General features: G+C 47.3%; 1 pseudogene; it reads right to left on the bottom strand.

The window, feature by feature from the left end:
• Nucleotides 1-588: 588 nt before the first annotated feature.
• LOC146763712 (inositol 1,4,5-trisphosphate receptor-interacting protein-like 1) lies at nt 589-7,159 on the bottom strand (annotated as a pseudogene).
• Between the last annotated feature and the right edge of the window lie 16,639 nt (nt 7,160-23,798).

Below are 23,798 nucleotides of genomic sequence, written 5' to 3'. Positions count from 1 at the left end.
CAGCTTTATGCATTGTGAGAAACAACGCCTCACTTCTTAAAATTTTAAAAGGTTTATTGAACTGCAACAAGGGACTGAATAAAGAAAAAGGGACAGTCATCCTTATATATCCTATTGCCGCACCAACCTGGTGCTGGTAAACCAGCTCTGCCCACACTCATGCACATGGCACTCTTCCAACCCAGCTCCTCCTTCCTCTTCCTGACTTGATGGTAGACCAAATTTTTGTTGGATCATTGAATTTTATTTTTTTAAGAATACAAAACTGTAGGAAAACCTCCTATGGATGTATAATTTTCCTTAACAAAACTTTTGACATGTTTGAAATCATGTTAACCTTCCCAGCTCTGCCTTGGGAGATTTTATAAGTATTTTCACTTGGCTATCTTCTTCAGAGTTCATAATAAAGGAACTAAAGAATCCTAACAGAACACAAAAAATGTCCCATGAGGAATGATTGACTTCACCTTCCTCAATTCCTGTTTGGTTGCAGTGCTGTCACCTCAAGAGCACAGCCATCGTGGCAGTGAGACGGAGAGGTGGCAGCTCTGTGGCCCACACAGTGCTGCTGGCAGAGACGGCTGCTGCCTACTCAAGGCTCAGGCAGGCACAGGAGCTGCCTTGCTGCACGGCCAGAACCATCTCGATGCTGCGGTGCAGGCCAGAGGCGCCGCTCAGCCGGAACCTGCAGGACTTGCCGCAGGGCAGCGCCGTCAGCTGCAAACGGCGCGAGTGCGGCAGGAGCAGCCAGGCCGACGCCACCAACATCTGCACCCAGCGGGTGACTTTCTCTGGGTCCAAGTAGGAGCCCGTGCAGAGGGTGTCCATCAGGTACCACTCCTGGTCGCTGGGCAGCTGGCCACCAGAGGCGTGGAGAAAGCACGTGTGCCCCAGCAGCTGCTCCCCGGAGCACAGGCACTCCAGCCCCACGCGGATGCGCTCGGCTGGCGGCCATTTCCTGCTCTCCGGGCTGAAGGAGTGGCCGGGCGGTGGCCGCAGGATGACCAGCGTGCGGTAGGTGCTGCTGTTCTCCTGGGCGCTGCAGGTGGGGCTGGTGTCTGTCCCGGCGGCCGGGTGCAGCTCCGGCATGAAGATTCTCCGGGACAGCACTCGGCAGACGCTGAGAAGATCGTCCACCAGCTCCTACAGCACCTTTGTGCTGGGCAGGCCCTGCTGCAGAATCACAGAACAGCTGAGCTTGGGAGTGACCTTTACAGGCTGTCCACTGTGACCCCACAGCAACGAGCAGGGACATTCTGACCTAGATCAGGCTGCTGACAGCCCACTCCTGCCTTATCCTGGATGTGCCCACTGGTGATGGGCTGGGCGCAGCCACAGTGCTGCCACCCTGCCTATACCCTTGACCTTCTCATGTTCACTGACCTTCTCCTTCCTGCTGGATCCCTCCTGCCTCCTCCTGCTGGCAGAGCCACGCTTTCTTCTCCTGACCAGCCAGCAGCCCGTAGCAAGAACCTGAGCCAGGACTGCTGCACTGATGAAAAAAAGCCACTGCTTTTCCATCACAGACCAGAGCAGGGCTTCCATGGTGCCACTGCTCCCCTCAATCTCCTGCAGGAGCCGCACCATCTCTTGATGCAAATATTCTTCACGCTCCAGCATACAACTGACTTCATTAATTTCAATTTCTTGATTCACCTTCATTCCAGCATGGGTGGCTAACAGGGCCAGAAGGAAGATCAGTGTTGGAGACATGGCCTGGTGCAAGAAAGAGAGTTCAGCATGTCTGGCTGGGAGGGAGCAGGGGGCTGGCGACACCTGCAATGTCCCCAAAGCCTCTCTGGGCACCTGCCCCGCTGACATCTCCAAGCTCCTCTTCCCCCAGCTCAGAGGACAGTGCCCTACCCTGAGGGTCCCAGCTCCCATTCTGGCTTTAAACCCCCAGGGCACCTTTCCCAGCTCCCATCCAGCCCAGCATTCCCCCTGCATGTGCACTCACTGGCTGCCAGGATCCAACTGCCCTGTGCTGCCCCTGGACACAGGAGCCTGTGTCACCTGTCCTCTGTGATGTCACAGCCAGCAGAACCATGTCACTCAGCTGCCAAGTGCCCCTGCTCACAGCTCCCACTGTGACCCATGCCCTGGCGTGTCACAGCCCCCAGAGCCGCCTCCCGGCCCACGAGCCCCAGCCTTGGTGCCCACTGCCGGCCTCAGCGGCTCCTGGTATCACGATCTGCCCATAGCGGGGTGTTGTGATGGTTCGTTGGCCAATCCCAAAAGTGCAAAAAAGGCAAACAGCAGGGCACCATCAGTTTAATCACAACAAACTCACCTTTATTAGGGGCCAAAAGAATACATGTGATATTGGGATCAGAGAGGAAATAGAAGAAGAGAGAGAGAAAAGAGGAGGATGGGAATAGCTATTGACACAGGTGAGATCCTCACTGGTCCAGATGATGGGGATCCATATTAGTGTGGTGGGGAAAGTCTCCAAAGTCCTACCTAACCCAGGGGTCCACTTATAGTCCACTGAGGAAAAAGGGGAGAACATACAGAACAATAAGAGTTTATTGAAACTGCTGTGGGAGAACAGGTGAGTCCACTGAAACCCCCAAGGAGGATGAACACAATAAAGAATAAGTCCATTGAAGTTACTGGAGAAGAACAGGTCATGTCAATAGTGGTCACACCACCATTCCCTCCATCCCTCCACTCCCTATGGCAGGGGTCTCAGTCTCAGTCCTTGCGGAGAGGGTTCTTGATCTCCGTCTGTCATGGTGGTAACGAGGGAGATGAGGGGTCTGCAGTGAGAGACAACCAGAGTCACCCCAACAGTTCATTTGGCTTAAGGATGGAGAGTGAAGCAGGAATTGCAGTAGGCCACTCTGTGCTGGGTCAACGCTGGGTCTTCGCCAAATCCTTGCCAACTCCTTGCCAAGTTCTTGCCAGGCTCCTTTGGAACAGCCAACGTGACAGTGCAGTGGCTGCACCAGCACTGTTGCCTTCTCCAAGCCGGAACTGCAGTGGGAGAAGGGAGTTCCTGCTCATGGCAATCGGCAGAGAAATGAGTGACGGTCTTCAGACGGCCTCTTATCCTCACCTGAGTGCAAAGCCAGCCACAGGAGCCCCCCAGGGTGTTCTGGATCCAGGCTGCAGACATCACTGAAATGGATGGGGACTGGAGCTGGATCTTCCAGTGCTCACCACCCTTGACTGCCCTTGAGATGAGCCTAAACCTCACCTGCAGCAACCTGAGCACATTTACCCTTCTTGCCCATCCGTGCATGTGATGTTCCCACATCACACACAAGCCCTTTGAGGGGAGTGACCAGCTTCCAGCTGATCTGCTACCCTGCCCTTGCTTTTCTGTTTCCCTGCAATGAACTTAACAGATTGTGAGAATCCCAGCAGAGCATTTGGTTCTCAAGAGCTCTTAGGCAAAAAAGACCTTCACCAGTCACTACTGTGTGCATAGAGAAGGAGGTGCTGACAAACAGAAGGCACAGGCAGGGCTCTGACATAAGAGCTCCTGAGCTGTAGGATTCCATGCATTGTTCTTCCCAGCTGCTTTTCTCATATTTTGTACAGTTCTGGACAGGGCCTGCTGCTGACAAGGTAGGAGGGATGTCTCAGCCTCAGCCACAGCAGCTCAGTGTCAACAGTGGGAGCAAACAGCCAACAAAACAAAACCAGACAAGGGGACATCTTCTGCACGGTGCCGAGTCAAGGTTCTGCTGCCAAACCACCCAACAGCACTTTGCACTGACTCAGGATCAGCTACACGTGTTCCTCCTGCTCCAAGGGAGCTGGTGCTGGTGCTGTTTGCAGCACTTTCCCCCAGCTCTGGGTAGTTTGTTCAGTTGTCCTGCAGAGCTGGACACATGATGGACCTCAGCGACTCCTCAAGGGAGCAGAGATCATGAGGGAGTTCATGAGGGACATGCTGGATGTGCCATTGTCCTGAGGGTGCTCGTGGTGCATGTGCCATTGCTACTATCTGTCCTTAAAAAGCAAGACATCCCTAAATTTACAAGTGCCCAACATGGCACGGTGTCTACAAAGTGTCAGGAGTCTTTGCTGTCATTGCTGTCCTTTGCTGTCCTGGCTGGTCCTATGCGGCTTCTCCTGCCCCACCTTGCTGGTCTGGCTGCCTGGGGCCACAGCTGACAGAGAAACCAGGGCTGGAGCCATGGTGGTAGAAACCCCTTTCCTGTGCTTCTCATATTTTTTCTTGGCATTTCCCTAATTTTCTATTTCCTTTTCTTTCATCTTTCATGAAAAAAAAAAAAAAGTTGTATTATCGCTTTGAATTCTCAACATGTAACCTCCTTTGTGTTTTAATCTCACTTTCAGTTATATTTAGAAGTGAAGTGAATTTCTTTCTGCAGTTGTGGGTCGAGACTCCTTAAGCCTATCAGAACGTCCTGCTTAGCTACTTCCCACATTAAAGTCATTGCTCCATAAATTCTAGAAAATTCAATATAAAGATCATTTTTGCCTAAGAGTCACATGTCTGTTGTCATGGAGTTTACAACACATCGTTCATGTCTATGTCTACAGGGCTATGTTGTAGTGCTTCCACATCCTGGCCCAAAATCTGTAATTCCTTAACTGGGGTTTGAATTTTGGATTGCCTTACATCTATCTGTGCATGTGTTTGTGCATCTACAGGAGGGGGTGTGGTAGAAGTGTCAGAATTAAAAGCAAGATGTTGCAAAGAAAAGTGGCCTTACTAGAAATGTGTTCAACAAAAACCCAAACCAACAAACTGTAATAGCTAACAGTCTTACAGTCTCAAGTCAAACTTACTTCCATTAGAGTAAAATATTGTGAGCTAAGAGCTGTGAAATAGCAGGATCTCCAAGTTACAGGACTAGTTTAAAAACCAAAGAAATAGCACCGAAATGTTTCGTTTCAAAAATATACTTTACCTGAATTGCAAACATGACAATTTTTATTTTCTCCTGAAGCATGATGATAAATGCAACTTCTTTTAAAAAAATTCATTGGAAACCCAGGACTTAAACATCTTTTGATCATATGGTGATGATTAAGAAAGATATTCTCCTTTTGATCTATCTGTGATGCTTAATCATGAACTTACGGAATTTGCCAATTCATTTTATAGCAATTTCACACCTTTACTCACATTCCCAACTTTGTGGTTTAGTTCTGAAAATTAGCTTATGTTCACTGAACAATGCAGCAACTTGTTTTGACTCTGATTGGCTTTCTCTGATGTAATTTGTTTTATATATGATTTTGTTTGAAAAAATGAAACACTGGGGCAGCTATTGAGCTGTTCTTATGTCCCACAGTAAATAAATAAAAATCCATCTGTTTTATAAGACCAGGCTGTACAAAAAGCCAGATAAGGTGAATTACGAGGTGGTTAAAATTCAAATATTCTTGGAGCTGTAAGTCTGAAGTTCGTCTCCTCTCGCATGGGAAGAAATTAAAGAGAGAGCAAACCAAATACTGCTGAGAAAGTTTGTCTTATTTCTGGCTGCCCAAAGCAGCTCAGCTGCCTAGTGCGCCCAGCTCATACATCAGGTGCTGAAGCATGAATGTGTTTCAATCCTCAAATGAAGTTGAAATCACTTTGGAAAAGCAGTTTATGACAGCACACACATTTATGGTGTCAAACATGTTTTATATTCATGTCTGTTGGTGGAGCTTGTGCTGCCGGGTTGGGCAGCACATCCTTGACTAAGGTTGATTCTGTTTCTGGTTTGACAAAATTATTTCTAGGGGATTTTTTCCCTCTTCTTCAATTATTTTCAGCTGCCATTGTTACATTACTTCTGTTGTTGTTTGGTGAATTATGAAAAGGAAAGGATAGGAATCAGCCCAGGCATAAACAGGGGCAAAGGCTCATTCAGCTGCAGTAATACCAAAATTTCAATTGAGTCCACAGTGCTGCCGCGTGGATGAGCAGAAATGCCTCCTGGTAACTGATCAGGGCTCCGGCAGCATAAACAGTGGCCCTGTTTTGTTTTGTGAAGGCACAAGAGGCAAAGATCCCAGGCTGGGATAGGAAGTTGTTACTGGGAACCACAACAATATTGAGAACAGAATGAATAAGACAAAGAAACGACTTACAGGGAAAACTGTGACAACACTGACCCAGCTCTTCCAGGCCATGTATTTTCTCCTACCTGGAAAGGTCACCCTTCTCCTATGGGAAGAGAGAGAGCTCCTTTCTTAGTCTCTGGCAATGATGCAAGGTGGGATCAAAGATAATGATGGGGACATGGCCAGACTCTCGTGTTCTTTGGTCCCACCTTGCATCATTGCCAGGTGCAAGCAAAGGGACAGGTGTCTTCCCAATGTGGATCTTGGGGAAAGTGAGCCACCAGGTCTCTTCCCAAAATGGGTCCTCTGATGGGGGATGAAATTGGAGCAGAGGACAAAGCTCATTGTGCAGTGGGGGCAGTTACAGGGCTTCCCTTATTGGTGGGTTTGTTGGTGTTGGTCAAGGATGATGGCCAGGAGAAGCTCTTCCCACTCTCCAGACAATTATAGGTTGTCTCCCAGTGTGGATGTGCTCGTGGGTGGATCATCTGGTGAAAGATCAGATTGGAGCTCTGGATTAAACTCTTCCTATGTGCCTCACACTCATAGGGCTGTTCCCCAATATGGATTTTCCGATGGCGGATCAGGCTGCAGCTCCAGCTGAAGCTCTTTTCACATTCTAAGCATTTGTAGGGCTTCTCTCTTTCATGAAGCTGCTCATACACCACCAGGTCCGAGCTCCAGCTGGATCGCCGGCTGCCATCCTGGCATAGGGTGGGTCTTTCCTCCTTGGAGCACCCTGAGCTGGGTTTGGAACTCCTCCTTGAGCAAGATCTCTGGGAATCTTCTTCCCCATTGGATTCTTGCACTGTGGAGCTGCTCAAAACAGCCTCTTGCACGAGGTTCTGCCATGGGGATTTGTCCTTCTTGGTCTACATCCTCAGCTCCTTTTCTGGGGGAGGAGGGACAAGGAGAGGATGGGATTTGTCTCCAAGCCAGGAGAAGGGGAAAGAGATATCTTCAATCTGTCCCCGGAAGGATAATGCTGGCAGCGGGGCTGTCCTGCAGCCAGGGGTGGTGCTGGGCTGGGAGATGGAGGAGAGAGGAGGAAAAGGGCAGTGACTTTGTCCTCACCTGCCTGGATGTTCTGGGGCATCTTCCTCTTCCTTTCTGCCGGCTTGTTCATCCAGTCAAGATTTGGGAAAGGGAATTCTGTACTGGGGTAAAGCAAGATGAGAGTACATTGTGTTGGTGACATAGCCCACCGGAGTCCCGGCTACCTCTGTTGGCACTCCGGCACTGTGCCAGGAGTGGGGAACAGCTGGGAACTGGGTTCTGCCCGCAGCTGAACCTGAAGAGCCAGCAGAATCAGCAATGTCAGGGACTGGGCGAAGGAGAAAGGAGAAGGCTCTCTGTTCTGAGGTTCCACAGGGACGAGTTTATTTCAGATGAAGGGGACAGGTCAAAAGGGCCCTAAGCACCTCAGTGCATGGGTTAAAATACTATCACAAACCAGGGGGCAGATACAAAAAAAAAAAAAAAAAACCCAATAGAGAAACTTCAAGGGTAGAACAAGGGGATTACATCAGTAGTGTGGGACCAGTCAGGGTAGGAGGAGGAGAGAGAAAGGTCACAGGGCCCAATGGGGCGTCATAGATTAGAGGATTTCCAAGTAGGTGTTTGAATCAGGGATTGGTCCAGGGAGAGAGTGGCAGGGAAGATTCAGGAAAAAGAGGCTGACTTGCCTTGATAGGCAGGGAAGAAACTAGAACAATGGGAGGGGAATGGCTTGAGGGACAGCTCTAAGGGATTATACAACTCGGGGTAAAGCAACTTTGTGGAGAACATAGGCGAATAATAGAACGAACCATTCAACAATAACTTAACAAAATAAAATATGGATGGCAACAGGCTGGAGGTTCCTTTTGCCCAAATTCATCTGTAAAAGTTACCAGGCACGTCATGTCCATAAAAACCTCTGAAACACCAAGATTCAGAAAAAACTCCTACCCAGAACTTCCCCCACTCTGTCTCTCACCTTTAGGGCTTGTGGGGTCACTCATGTCTCTGCTGCTGCAGATCCTGTATTGGTATCCCATCTCTCTGGGCTGCTGGAGATCCTGGGAATCCCAAATCCCAGAGGTTCTTCTTCCCTGGGCTCCCCAGTTTGGTGTTGGAGCGGCTCCAGGGTCTCACCTGTCGGGGTCCCCATTTTAGGGCTCTGGGGTACCCATGGGTCCCCCTTGTCCATGCTCTCAATATCTCCAGACTGCCAGAGCTTCCCCCTCTCCAGGGCCACGTTTCAGGTTCCTGGGGGTCCCCCGCATCCAGAGATCTCCCTGCAGGCTGCTGAGTGTCCCCCAGCTCAGGTACCGCCACTCTCCGCTCTCCCAACCCCAGCCCTGCCGGCACCGAGTGATCCCCATGTGTCTCTGGGCGGACCATGCAGCGCCTGGCCTGGGCACACCAATCCCTGCTGCAGGAGGACCCCGCTTCCCAGCTCCCACCATCAGGGCTCTGCCAGCAGCCAGCAGGGAGACCCAGCCAAAATTCTGCCCTCTTGGAGCCGCCAAGTGCTCCCTGGGCCACCTGAAACTCAACCCTGGTGGCTCCCAGGCGAAGGTGGTGGCTCCGACCTCGGGCAGCCACAGTCCACCCAGGGCCTCCTGTTTCACTTCTGTCAGAACATTATCTACCAAATTTATCATGTAGAATTAAAGAGAATTGGAGTAATACAATCAAATAAACAAAACAACACTGGAAATGGTTTGGGTTTTGTTGGTTTTATTTTTTTTGCAAAAAAAAAATGAGGTAATTCCATGAATTGGAAATAATAATTCTGTTCTATTCCACATTTTATAGAATTCCCCACTGCCAGCAAGTGTTTTTGATTTGTTTTAGGAAATTACAGCAGAACCACAGTCCAGCAACGAGGGTGCTTTCCTGAAGCCATATGGCTATCAGTGCTCATGTTGTGCATGCAGAATGGGGAGGAGGAAGAGAATGTAACTTGTGAGGAACTTTATGACAATGACCACCAGAATTACCTGCCCAGGTGTTGTGGTGGTGGTAGCAAATTGAGAACCCCTTAATGAGGAATGCCAAAACTAGTCAAGGCATTTTCAGCTAAAAAAGTTTATGCAAAAGAATGATAAATAAAGAACAAAGATCACAGTCCTTCTGCTTACTTGCTTTCCTCCCCCCCCCCCAACATTCCTTGGGGAAATCTTTGGGAATATTTCAGGATAATGAATCCAGGCTGATTCAGGAGAGTTCCTGTGACTGGGGACTGTACTGAAATCTTTGTCAAGAAAAATGCATATTTCCTTCTGGTAGATGGAATAAAAAGAAATACTAAAACCCAGCTGGCAAGGCCAGGGTGTTCCTTTCTGGCAGTCTCTGTGAAGCAGAGTCAAACTCATCCCATGCAGTTTTCACTCAGTGGATCACAGGTCCCTGCAGAGGTGTCCATGTGAGCGGCTCCTTGGAGTCCCTTGTGGCTGGTGGGCATCCATCAAGTCAGTCAGCGGAGAACGTGAGATGACGACTCAGAGGAGCAGATGAAAATGCCTGTTTTGGGATGAAAATGAACATTTCTGCAGCTTCCTTGCTGGTTGTCTCGTTGTGAGTGGCTGTAGAGGCAGATCTGCCAGCCTTTGTCTGTCCAGGGAGACTCCCACGCTGCAAGGAGCTGCCCTAAATTCCTTTGTGGAGGGGCAGCCGAAAGCTTTGCTGAGCAGAGGCTGCCCAGCAAGTGCAGTCTGACTGCAGGATCCGGCAGAAGAGGAGGAGGAGACCTGGGCACAAGTTGATTGAACAGCAGCACTTTTTAACCCCTACTGCCTCAATCCCTTAGTTCAGGCATTCAGCCTGTGTCAGAGAGAAGAAACTCTCTAAACAACCTTGTCTTGGTACTGGGAGGCTTTCACAGCCTTTGTGGGACCATGCCAGGAGTGGAGGATGGACCTTCACAGACCAGGAAGAATCTTTACCCTGTGAAATTTAAAACTGTGTTCAAATAAAGAAGGAAGCCTATAGGAATTACCTCTACCGAGCCCCCTGAGACTTTTGTTAAAGTTGTATTCATGTTTCTAGCTAAATGGCATGGGGCTAATAACTCCTCACACTTAAACATTCTGTTAGGGACTTCATGTTTATCTAAGTCCTTTTTATTGCCTGAACTGATACAGAAATAAAGCAACTCAAATGCATCACAAAGACATAATTTCCTTCTTTGCCTCTTGTCGTAGTGGAGGAACTGAGACAAAAAGGTGACAAGGCAGAAGAACTTTGAAGGGAAAAAAAGACGTGAAAAGACTTCTCTCATGTCTCTTGTGTCCATTTGCACAAAGAAAACCCTACAGGTTTTTAGGTTTCCTGCAAATATTCTTCTGTTCTTCTTAATTATAGAAGACTAAGCATATTTAAGGGTCTTTTTTAGGAATGCAAAGATGATAGATTTTAAATTAATTAATGCAGTATACCATTAATCAAGTCTTCTTGAAAAGCTTTAATTTAAGTATTGGATTTGTTGTAGTTTTTAAATTAAGCAATTTATTTCTAATGTCTTTAATAGAAGAGAATATTGCCCACAAAAGAATTAGATCTTGAGCAATCTTTGACTCTGGAGGTTTGGCTCAACTCACAGGACATGAATACTAAATTATTTCACAGAATATCCATGATGTTGATGCTTCAAGTAAAAGGCTGAGATATTTGAATAAAAACTTAAAAATACTTCGCACTAAGTTATCTGAAATTCCTAAATCATCATTCAATGTTCATAAGCACAGTTCCTATATTTTCACTGCGTCTTATTCCCTGACAAAAAAGGAAAAAAAAAAGAGAAGCACAGGCAGTCTGCAGCTCTTAAAAGTCTTGTGTGTTCTACACATGCTGAATTCTAGAGCTGGGATACTGCTAAATATTAAAAAGTTTAATCACAAAGAAATTTTTTAACATCAGATGCCTATTGTAAAAAAAAGAAAAAAAATAACAAATAGTCATATAGTCTGATGAGTTTGTTATCCTGGAGATAAACAGGTTTCAGTGTGTGAAAGAAGGGGCTGTAAATTTTGATTGTGATTCTTAACTCCATATTCCTTTTTTGTTGTTTGTTTGTTTGATTGGTTGGTTGAATTTTAATACTTCACTGGACAATGCCAAACCTGCTGTGTCTGCTTTGTCTGCAGGAAGATGAAGGAGCAGATGGAGTGGTTTGTCTGCGATAAATCATGGCTGCAGAGCCTCTGATCTAACTCACAGAAACAGGCAAACCACCAGATGTAAGGAAAGGTAGCCTGATACACAGACTCACAGAGATGTAAATCAGCCTCTTCCAAGATCTCAGCTGAAATATTAGGAAAAATAAACCATCTGAAGCCACGAATATAATCAATGTTGTGCTGCAGAGCACAGCAACAGGCCCAGCCCTCCACAGTAGGGCTCACTACCTCTGCAGAGGGTGATTTGCTCTGTGCTTGACTCTCACCATCTGGGAAGGGCAGCACTTTGAGGCACAGTTCTCCATCCCTAATATTAGAGAGACCTTTGGTTCAGAGGCTTCAGTTTGCAGGAGTCTTTGCTAAATAATTTTTAAAGGAGAAGGATAGTTAATTCTTCTGATGGAAACAGCTAGTGATGGCCCACTGAGGTTCAAGCAGAAAAAAAAATGGAATTGCTGCTTTTGTGTCAATGATGTCTGCCGTTTAATTTTAAATGCACTCCTCTGTTTGTAATAAACCTGACACTGATTTCCCAAGGTGAGCACTCAGTGCTGCCTTCTCCCAGTCATCTCATCTATTGGTAGTGAGTTTCTCTTATGAGGGCCCTTGTGAGCTTGCTGCTTACCCCTGCTATCATGTCCCTGACAAACCATGTTACAGCTCTTCTTCCATTAAATTCTAGACAAAAAAAATACATACAGAAAGAGCAAATTTTGCTCTTAATAGAATTAATTACATTTAATTATAATTTTGGTAGTATTTCTTCACCATTTGTATCATGGTTTATTGTAGCCATACTTCACTGTTACTGACAAAACCAAAATTCCCAGAAAATTTGGCATGTTGCAGTTCCCTGTAATGGTGGGAAGCTCACCCTCACCTCTTTTTCACATGTATTTCTGCAATGTCTGAATTTTTTTAAATTTAAAAAAAGGTATCTTTTTTGCAATGCAAATCACAGAATCACAGAATAATGAGGTTGGAAGAGACCTCCAAGATCAAGTCCAACCTATGCCCTAGCACTTCAACTAGACTATAGCACCGAGTGCCATGTCCAGTCTATTTTTAAACACATCCAGAGATGGTGGTTCCACCACCTCCTTGGGAAGACAGTTCCAAGACTTGATTATTCCTTCAGTGAAAAATTTGTTTCCTTATGTCCAACCCATACCTTCCCTGACGTAGCTTGAGACTGCGTCATCTTGTTCTGTCAGTTGCTGCCCGGTGCAAGAGACCGACCCCCACCTGTCTGCGACCTCCCTTCAGGAAGCTGTAGAGAGCAATAAGGTCACCCTAAGCCTCCTCTTCTTCAGGCTGAACAACCCCAGCTCCTTCAAACGTTCCTCACAGGGCTTGTGTTCCAAGCCCCTCACCAGCCTTGTTGCCTCCTCTGGATGTGCTCAAGCATCTCAACATCCTTCCCAAACGGAGGGCTCAGAACTGGACACAGCACTCGAGATGTGGTCTCACCAGTGCCAAGTGCAGGGGAATAATGACCTCCCTGCTCCTGCTGATCACACAATTCCTGATACAGGCCAGGATGCCCTTGGCCTTCTTGGCCACCAGGGCACACTGCTGGCTCATGTTCAGCCGGCTGTCAACCAGCTGTACCCCAGGCCCCTTTCCACCTTAACACTATCCAGCCACACCTTCCCTAGCTTGTAACATTGTAGGGGATTTTTGTGACCAAAATATAGAACTCGGCACTTAGACTTATTAAACTTCATGCTGTTGGTAAAGAGTTCAAAAGGAATGTAAATAATTCATTATCTCCCTTCTTGTTCACATTGTTTATAGATATGTCCTGCCACTGTGTGCCATTCACAGCGCACCAATGGGTTGAGATGTTTTTACTTTAAGACCAATGAAATTGGTCTGCACCATGTGCTCTATAAAATGAGCAATGTATTTGAAATAAATCAGTTCAGTTCTCTTCTTTGCCTTCTGACTTGGAGACTACTTCATTCCTGTCCTGCCTCAACAGTGTCACCACATCCTTGCAGCAAATTATCAGCAGCTAAACGTCATGGTTATGAATAATTCCAGCTTGCCCTTGCCCTGGTATTTCTCACTTCTAGAACAATTTTGGAACAAATATGGAACAAATTTTCCATTATAAAGTCAGTCATATTTATTAGTAAACCTCTCTCCCCTGTGAAAGTGGCATCTTAAGCATTTAATTCTCTCAGAGAATGGTGAATAACCTTTTTTTTTATATATATACAATTACACTGTTTCACTGAATCAATACACCTAACAGCTGTTTCTGTTTGTGTGTTTTATGGAGGTTTATGTCCCATATTTAATGACTGTCATTGTGGAGAACTGCAGACACAGCAAGAAAGTTGCTGCCCAGAAATAAAAGATACAGGGGAAAGAATATTTTTCTTGGACATGCTTTGCATCTTCAGAATTCAATAGTGGATGGAACAAGAGAAAAAGGAGAGGAGAAAAGAAGAAAAAGGCTCATCACGTGTATTATATGCTTTCACTACTTTATTTAGCTTATGGCTGGGCAGCAGAAAAACACTGACTAAAGCACTGCTTATTTTCTTATCCTGGAAGAGTTTTTTTTTTCTTTTGATTTTTCCCTCTGGAAACGGGGGATATATTGGATAGCTGTGTTTAATTTCTTATAGAGTACTTTAATTTTATTTGTGAAAAGCACAAGGGGCTTGCGGAAATGAACAGACCCCTAGACCACATGGGAGATAGGTGAAAGATCTCCAAACTTGGAGATCAAAATGAGAGATGGGCACAGACTGGTGACCCAAAAATTAAGAGGATTTATTGTTGCTGTGCGAGACCGGCTCCGGGCTGGCGCCGGTGGGAGCGCGGGGGGAGAGGGGAGAGGCGGCACCGCTTTCCCCTTCGGCTCTGCGTGGCTCAGCTTCAGCACGGGAACAGAGGAGAGGGTGACATGGGGCTCGGGTGCAAACACGTGTTTATTGTGGGAGCGTGTTCGCGAGACCCCGGGGCACCGGCCGGGGGTCGATGATACCCCCAGGGGAGGGGGGAAACAGGAACCGCGGCCAATGGGGAATGGGCAAGGGGTGGGGAAACCCTGGAGACCCGGGGATGGCGATGGGAAAGGTGGGGAGGGGGCATGGACTGACCATGTGGTGAGGGGGAGGGATAAGGGAACACAGGATTGGGACAAAGGATGGAGAGGGGGGAGGGAGAATGGGGGGAGAAAAAGAAAAAATTGCAACTCCCACCATTTATTAATATGAAAATAAGAAACAGGAATGAAGATGCACTGTACAGAGGGGTGCACCAAAAAGGCCCAGGTCAAGCATAAACAGAATTTCTATAAAGTAGGATAGAGATGGAGTTTGAGGGTGGGGGACCAATAGGAAAGAGGGAGTAGGAATATGCAGAATATTGCAGCACTTTTAAACCAACGATTTCACAGATAACCGAGAATTTTCTGGAGGTGATTTACATGTACACACAGGGGATGCTGGGAGTGCACCAATCTCCTCCCCATAACTGCAGTGGGTTTCTCCCTGCCATTTTCCTTAAGTCTTGAAAACATTATTTCATCCCAATATCTCCTTCTCCTTCTCCTTCTCCTTCTCCTTCTCCTTCTCCTTCTCCTTCTCCTTCTCCTTCTCCTTCTCCTTCTCCTTCTCCTTCTCCTTCTCCTTCTCCTTCTCCTTCTTTCTCCCTCTCCTCTTTCTTTCTCCTCCTCTTCCTTCTCTTCTTCTTGACTTTTCTGTTGTAAGATTTCTGAGAGAGACAGGACATGATTTATATTTAGAGTAAGGATTGAGCTACCCCTCAGACTAGGCCTCAGATAAGCAGCCTTGATGGGGCCTGGAAGCATTGATGTGCTAAGAAATTAGTGGTGGTGCAGTTAGAAATTATGCTAAGGTAACCACCAAGTAATGAACTCTCTGAGTGTGAATTAGGGTAGAGCTGCAGCGTGAAAAGCCTGACTACCTTAAGGCAAAGGTAAACAATATTTACTGACCAATGATAGCATGTTCACAACTTGTAATTATATTGAAGTCTATATAAACTGCCAGCTTTTAGACAATAAACGGAGAAAGTAGCTTGATCTGCATTTTGGCCAGTCCAGCTCCCCTCATATTATAACAAGTCCCTAGGTTCTGTCAGAGGCCAGAACAAGAAATGAGACACTGACTTACTCTGCTGCCTGCTGAAAGAAACATGTACTGAGAATTTATTGTTATTGAAAGTACAGTTTAAATTACAGGAGGGTCTCTTGCCTTGGTGAGCTCTTAGCCCTCTGTGATACACCTCACCTCAGTGCAGACTTCAGGCGTTTGTTGTTTTCTTTTTCTTCCTCCAAAACACCAAGAGATCCAAATTCTTGGTAAAAACGGGACTTCTACATTCAATCAAAGCCAGAGAAACTCTGCAGGGCTTCTTCTTCGATACAGATAAAATACCCTGGTGATCTTACCACACCCTCTTCTCAAACTTTTGGCACCAGATCGTACTCTAACACCATAACTTCCTTGTGATCTGAAAGAAGGAACAAACCAAACCTCAAGAGCTGGTCCTACCTTGAAAACCAGTGTTCGTCTCACCACAAACTTATTTTCTTGTGCTCTGTAATCCTCACTGTTTATTACAATAAAATGCTGCTTTTTTGATTAGGTTTACATCAGTTCCATATGCTTTTATGAGCTGTTATGCCTTTTTATCTATATATGTTTAATACCACTATCTGCTTATTGCAACATTCCAGGAATCCCTCTTGACTCTTCTCACCATATTCCTGCAGAAGGTGAGGCCACTCTGGGTTTTACACCAATAAAAATCCAGGTTGTTCAGATCCTTGACATCATGGGTAAGCACAATTTCCCTGCTGACACAGAGATTGCAGACAAACCCTTCTATTGTCACTGAAAACAAAGGAAAGGAGGAAGTTCCTGCCCATCGGAAAGTCTCTGTTTGCCCTGAAGGACTCTACCTCTTCCTTTCTCAGCAGCAGCTCAGCAAGCGGGCACCAAGAAGGACGAGAGAGGGAGGGGTGGTTGATTTGTGTGACAATTTAACAACACTTGTAAACAAGAGCTGAGACTGTCAGTAACATCTCTGCAGGGGCAAGTCCTTGCTGAGGATGAAGAGCTGTGTCACTTGTGTTTAGTTTGCATCGAGTTTACGGCACGGTGGGTTTTCATCCTGCAGATGTGGCCCCTGTCACAGCAGTCTGTTCATCCTTCAGGAGGGTTTGTACCCACAGGGACAATGCTGTTCTTGCCAGCAGACCACAGCTTGCCCTCATATCAGAAAGTCCAGGCAGAAATTACTTCTTAAAGTAACATTTTCCTTTTGCTCTCAAAACCAAGGTTTCGATGTAATGGTATAATAGAAACAAATATTTTTCCCTGCTGTCTATCAGGACAGGAATAAAATCCTACCACATCCAGATAGCAAGGCACTGATTTCACTTCCACTGTGGAAATGACTTGCAGGGGCAAGTAAAGTAAATTCTGTGCTGGAACAGTGAAGTCCTGTCACTCTAAATCAGTGTGATGCCTGAAGGGTTTTATAGCAGGTTTGCACCTATGTCAGCGCTAAAGAAGTTTATAAGGTCCAACATAGACCTAAGATTTGCACAGCAGAGTTTAGGCTGACAGCTAAGGGAACATAAATGGTCTTTCCAGGCCAGAAGGCTGATGAGAAATGTTGGTGTTTCTGCTCTCCTTCCTTGTTTAAAGCACAGCATTGTATTTAATGAGATTTTGGAATTGCAGCTAAAAATCATGGCCAGATTAAGTAATGGAAGTGGTTGTTGTGCATTTCTAATTGTGGAGGTCAATCACTATCAGTGTAGCTGCTTCTGGTAAGACAGAAAGCTCTTTGAAGACACTTCTTAAGAGAAATGTCTTTTTCCTTTCCATTCTTAACTGCAAAGTCTCCTCCAGGATGTACAGCAAACACGTTATCTAGATCGTCTTTTCACAATACCAAAAAACTTCCCCTTTAATCAGCTTGAATTGTACAATTCTCATCTGTACTAAGGAATTCCACTTTGTCTCTGCTGTAAAGAAGTGATTGGTATGCAACAGGGTTGATAAAGGACAGACCCAAATTAACAAGAGGGATATTTGTTAGAGCTACCATTCCTCATCACACACTTTAAACAACACATACCATCAAGCCCAAAGCTAATATGGCTCCTTGTTAAATATTTCTGATGAATTACACATCCTTGTGTGAAGATGGAATTAGGATTTAAAGCCAGTATTTATGCATATACAAACATTGTGCAAGAACATTGCATATTCAAAATGGAAAAAATATCACCAGTACAGGGCAAACACTGCAATAACATGAGTACACTTCTCCCATCAGGTTCACAGGCAGCTTAAACAATTCTGGGTTCGCAAATAATCTCTTCTGGCATCTTTTGGGGCCCTGAACCAGGAAAGTCACACCCAAATACTGTGACACCATGAAAATATCTCCAGATACAAACCAGTCTCCAGGGGACACAAGTGACTAAGGCAGCCTCCAGTAATGTAGCAGGACCCAGGTTTCCTGTGATCTCCTTGTCATCCTGGGTTTGGAATTTAGACTCACAGAGGGCCTTGAGTTGGAAGGGACCTTAAAGACCCTCTAGATCCAACCCCTCTGCCATGGGCAGGGACACCTTCCACTGAAGCAGGTGACTCAGAGCCCCTCCAAGCTGTGGCAAATACCCAAGGAGCCCTTTTTCTCTGTTTTGCAAGGTCGGATTTCCATGCTCACATACACAGATGGCCCCAGTCTCACACAGAGCATTGGTGGCTGGTCACTTAGCTCCACAACCCAGCAGAGATCCTATTTTGGATGGCTCTCACTGCTCCCATGGCCTCCAGGGGCCAGCCACTAACTGCCTCTCCTCCTTCTGCTTTTCCAGGATCAGTGATTTCCTGCTGCTTCTGGCACGTCAGAGACAACTGGAAGAGATAAGGGGCTGAGGATGCAGCTTCTGGCAGAGAGTGGATAACACTCCGCTGAGTATTTTATTCTCCTGCCACTAAGCTGTCAGGCTGCTTCTACAAATTCCTCCTGCTTGGAAAGGGGCTGGTGTGAGCAGCAGGAATTGCTGCTGGCTGGAACATTTTGAAGAGCTGAACAAAAGAAGCTTTTTGTGGAAGGCCAGCAGCTGTCCTTTGTCAGCAGCACAAGGTGTGAGGTCCCCTTGAAGGCCATCCCTGCACAAGGACAGCCTGGCCTTCTCCAGTACCCAGAACACCTTTCAGGCTTTCGGGCTGGCCTCATCCCTCCCTCTGGAGAAGCAGGTTGCTGTTGGAACTCTCATATCCACCTTTTCTGGCTGGATTGCCGTGTTTTACCACAGACAGCCCTGGAGACAACAGTACAGACGGGCTCCAGCTGCAATAAAAGGGGACTCGGTTCCAGATTTTCCCTTGGACCAGCGTGCAGCAAACACACCTGGGCCTCGTTCAGGTCTGTGTGGGCTGGTAGTCAGCTTCTGCTGGGAATTTAAAGCTTTTACCCTACTTTCCACTGCAAATAATGGAGCAAACCCAGCTGCACCAAAGCCCAAATTTCACACTTACTATTACAATTTTCATTTTCCTCTATTCAAGCCTTGAAGAAAACAAACTTTACTTGAGTGAGCTGGAGGCAGTGTCCTCCAAGATCATCCTTGAGTAGCACAATATTCCAGGGGAAGATTGGCAAAGCCAGAGTTTACTGATGCTCAGGAAGCTTTGCAAAACCTTCCACCTGCAGAGCTCTTGCACCCTCCTGAGCTCCTGGAGCCCTCACTCACCTCAGGCACAGTTTGCACAGGAAGGGGATGGTTCCGTTTGTGAGATGTGGGGACAGGAGGAGGGAAGACTTTGCAAACACTGTCACGAGGGCAGGGCTGTTTTCATGTATGGTGCCAAGTGGCAGTAGAGAACCTTTGATTTCATGTCAGGTGCTGAAGGGCAAACATTCTCAGTGAAAAGGAGAGAGTGTCTCCACTCACAGAGCAAGGTAAGTAAAGGGGAAAGTGAAATCTGTATTTCAAGGGAGGTGCTCAGTTTTTAACAAAGTATTTTTGCAGATGTGCCTAGGCAGCGGTGATTGAGAGCATTTTATCAGACTCACAGAGTATCCCCACATCTGCTTTGCCACATTTGCTCTCTTTTTTCATTGTGAATGATTTCTGTTGCCAGGGTGGCTCCTGCTTGGAGTTCTACTCTCAGTGGAGTCCTGGAGTTTCCTCAGCAGGCCTTTGCAGCGAGTTCTGAGCCAACGTGTGGCTCTGCTGCCATCCCAAATCTGCGCTTCCCTTGCTCAGCCTGAGTGCAAGTCCTGGGCACGGCCAGAGATTTTCATGGCCAAAATCCTCCAGCATTTCCATCTGATCATGGCTTTGGGCAGCACAAATCACAGAACACCCAGTGCAGCTGATAAATGGCATTTCCTGCAGATTGCTACAGCTGCACTGCTGATTGACAAATGCACGAGAATCAATTTCAATTGGAAAACGTCATTTATAACAAATTGCTACATCTGCACTGACAATACAGAAATATACAAATCTCAATTAACGTTAAAACCAAGAATTTATTAGATTATTACAACCAGTCTAGGTAAAAGTATACAAATACCAACTTCAGATAACAAAAATTTCATTTATTGCCAACTTCTACAACAACTTACTATACACAAAAATCAATTAAGTGTTTCACTAACAACTTAATTTATTACTTATTACTACAAATATACAGCCCATACAGAAATACAAAAATATCCATTCCTTCTCTAAATAGCCCTACACTAAGAATTCAATCAATAGAGTTATACAATACTCTCCATACATATTTAAATATACAATACCCGCCATACATATTTAAATATAATTAAATATATACATATATTCACACATATATATAACCTATAACTGCATCAATACAAATTGACACCTATACAGCTCTAAACCTAGAGAACTAAAACCAGATACAAAATACATATATACTTAGATACATATATAAACATATATGTAAATACAAACATATATGTGCATATATACCTAGCATACATCCATAAATGTAAGGACATACAAAAATATTCCTATACAAATAGCAACCCATATATGTACATATTTAATAATAATTCCTGTCTATGTGCAAGTCTGTATAGCTCTAAACTGAACTCCCCAGCTGCCCCATCTCCAAAGCTTCTCCCTCGGTCTCTTCCTCCTGTGCAGAGCAGCTCTGCTGGACAGGGACGGCAGAAGGCACAGCTGGCAAGCAAAGGGAACACCGAGTCAGTACGGGGACCTTTCCCTTGGCAGCAGCTGCACTTCCATCGGGGAGGAGAAGATCTCAGAGCCTCCCCAGGAGAGCCAGAAGGAAAAAGCAGCCGAGCGGGCCAGGCCGTGGTGAGCGCAGCCGCGGCGGGCCTGTCCCGCAGCCCCGGCAGCCCGGCACAGCCGGCACAGCTCCCGGGCCCTGCCGGCACAGCTGCCTTGCCCCAGGACAGCCCCTGTGCCGGCCGGGGCAGCTGCGCTGAGCAGCCCCAGAGCGGGCAGGGCCCGCTCCTGCCCCGCCGGGCAGTGCCCGCGGCCTCAGCCCCGCCGCCCGCAGCCCCACCCTGCCTCCCCGGGCTGTGGCCTCACCCGGGCTCTCTCCAGGCTGGCAGCAGCAGCTCCCCGGTCCTGCTCCTGCTGCTGGCCGGCAGCTTCTCCCTGCTGGCTCCCGTCCGCCTCCGGCTGTCCTCGAGCTCTTCAGTGCGGCTGTGGCAAAAGCGGAGGCTCTGGAATTGCTTCCAAGGCCCGGCAGAGCTGCAGTCCCGGAGCCCTCTGTGCTCCCTGCCGGCCCCTCCATCCCCTCAGCCCCGCCATGCTCCGGGCAAAGCCCCAGCCCCCTTCAGTTTCTTCAGCCCTCACAGTCCTCTCGCCCCCTCAGGCCCTTCTGACCCTTCCCGTCCCCCTCGACCCGCCACGCCCTCGGCCTGTGCCACTTCCCTGTCCCCTCAGTGCCACCATGGCCCCCGGCTGCCCCACACCCTCAGCCCCAGCAGCACCTCAGGGTCACCGTCCCTTCAGCGCCACCGGCCCTCGGCCCCTCGCTCTCACCGTCCTTCAGCAGCTCCTCAGGGGACAGTGCCTGGGGCCAGCGGCAGCTCCCAGCGCTCCAGGGACACCCGGGCTGGAACTGCTGCTCCGCCCGGCCCGGCCCCAGCTCGGACCAGCACAGGGAGAGGGGACACGGGGGGCACAGGGGAAAAGCGAGAGGTGAAAAAGGCAGCCCAGGGCAGAAAGAGGGAAAAATGCAGCCTAGGCCTACACAGTTCTATCTACGCATCTAAATATTCATATAACTCTTAACTACATAACTATGCATATTTATACATATATATACATGTTACTCTATACATCTATAAATGTAAATCTAAAAAAGTATAAACATTACTCCATATATAAAAATATAAATTTATCACATCTATAAAGATAAATATATATATGTTTAACTAGATAAACAGACATCTATAAATCCATAGCTGTAACTATATAGATAGATAAATAGAACTACAGGAATCTATGGATCTATGTATAAACAGAGGGATTCCACCTGCCCGATGGTCACAGGCTATCCTTCTGATCCTTCTTCCCATGCAGGGCAGCCCTCCTGGCAAGGTAGATCAGGTGGATATCTGGGAAGCAAAAGAAATTCTGGGTCAATATTGGCCTCTGTGCATCCTTCCCTTTGGAAGTAATTGTCCTACTACCAGCGACTGTCAAAGATGGCCTGAAAGGCAGATTCTTAGTTGCCAATTTCAGACCTGCTCTTTAAAGAACAGAGATCCTTCTAACTGTTCAAAACTGTGTAAAGCATTGAAGTACCTCGGTAAAGTTGCACTCGCAGTGCAAATGGCACCCATGAGAGCTTGAAACACAGACAGTCCCAGCTGCCACAGAGAAGCCCAGGATTGTTCTTTCTCTGTGCTCCCTCTGTCCTCTGAGGACAGACTGACCTCAGTCCTCACTGAAATGGCTGAAGCTGAGGGCTGCTGGGGGCTGAGTTATGAACTAGCACCGTTCCCTGCCACCTACAAACTGCCCTCTGCAGTGAGCAACAGCTCCTCCAAACAACCACCAGCTCTGGGATTAAAAGCTGGGAGGGAAAGAGCTCCCTACCAGGCCTTCAGGCTACACCAGCTTTGCACAAGAATGCCAATCCAAAGGGCTCTCTCATTTAGTTCTCGCTAATTTGGGGTAATTTCAGTTTTTCCTTGAGCTCCTGGATTTATGACTTAATGATTTGTTTAGTCTCAGAGCTTCTGGTGCTTGTATTTTTAATGTATCTCACTATAGCTGCCAGCAGACTGGTACTACATTGATTTAATAAATGGAGACGGTGTCAGAGCCCCTGCAGATGGGTAGAGGGCAGGGCTCAGGCACGTTGTGCCAGTGCAGGATCTGAACTAAAGGCACGGGGAGCACCAACCCTGCAGACAAGAACTCAGCTCTTCTCATCTCACCTTCCTGCCAGAGGCAGGCTCAGAGCAGCCGTCTCACACCTCTCTAACCCAATGGGGGCTCTGTCCTTACCAGGCTGCTCGGGCTCCTGGGAACTGTTCATGCAGCTCTGCGTGCCAGAGGAACCTCCCTCTGCTGCAGCCTTGTCCACAGGCTCCCCTCCTGAAGACTCAGGCACAACAACAGTATTCTCCTTGAAAGAGAAACAGAAAGAAAGAAACCCTCCTCAGCAGTTACACAGAACACCTGGTCCAACAACTCTGTGGCTCACACTCTTAATCCCTTGTTCCTAACAAGAAGTCTGGGCCCCAAAGCCCTTCAACTGTCAAAAAGATTTCATTTCCTCAAACACGGTCCAGAAACTGTCAAAGCTGACAGGGTTGGACATGGATGTGACACTGAATACGTGGAATGGCTGATAAGGAAGGAGTCCTGCCAGCTCCTGGCACAGGGATGTGCTCCTCCCTCCACAGCCCTGAGCACAGCAGTCTCATCCAGGCTGCAGCTTGACAGGGACTGCATGGGAACACACATCTCTTGCCACAGAGATGCCCAAGAGCAAGGCGACTGAACTCTGCAACATGGATAGCAAGACTGGCCAGTTTGCCTAGCTGAGGATTTCCCAGATGGAAACTGGACTGCAGGCACCAGGTTACTGAGAGGAAAGCTGCAGCTCCAGCCCAGCCCCACCCATGGCTTTGGGAGCGCCTGCAGGCACGGCAGGCCTCTCACAGCAGCAGCGCCTGCAACCCAGCCCAGCTTTGCCTTGGCCTTCCCACCCAAAAGAGGCAGAGCCCACACCTCCACATCTGCTGCTGGAACAGAGGCACCTCTCGCATGGCCCTCCCTGCACGGGACACTTTGCCTTCAGTGGCAATTCTCCAAACACTCTTCTCTTCTTTCCATCAAACAAAGCCTCTTAGAACCTACGGAGCTTCCACTTCCTCACCAAAAATGCCCCTGCAGGAGGGATTCTTCCCAGGAAAACGAGCACCCAAACTTGGCCAACCCAAAAAGGCTCACACCTTTTCATCCTTACTCAGGGGGCAGAATTTTTCATTCCTTCTTCTTCAGGAAACCTTGCTTTAGCAAGCACTGTTCACAGCTGTCTGTTCACAGCTGAACTCAAGAAGCCT

Source organism: Lonchura striata, chromosome Z, assembly GCF_050655825.1.
Source record: "Lonchura striata isolate lonStrDom1 chromosome Z, ASM5065582v1, whole genome shotgun sequence".
In the NCBI taxonomy this organism is placed as follows: domain Eukaryota; kingdom Metazoa; phylum Chordata; class Aves; order Passeriformes; family Estrildidae; genus Lonchura; species Lonchura striata.
The sequence above is the reverse complement of the archived record's forward strand: the minus strand, read 5'-3'. Positions and strand labels throughout refer to the sequence as shown.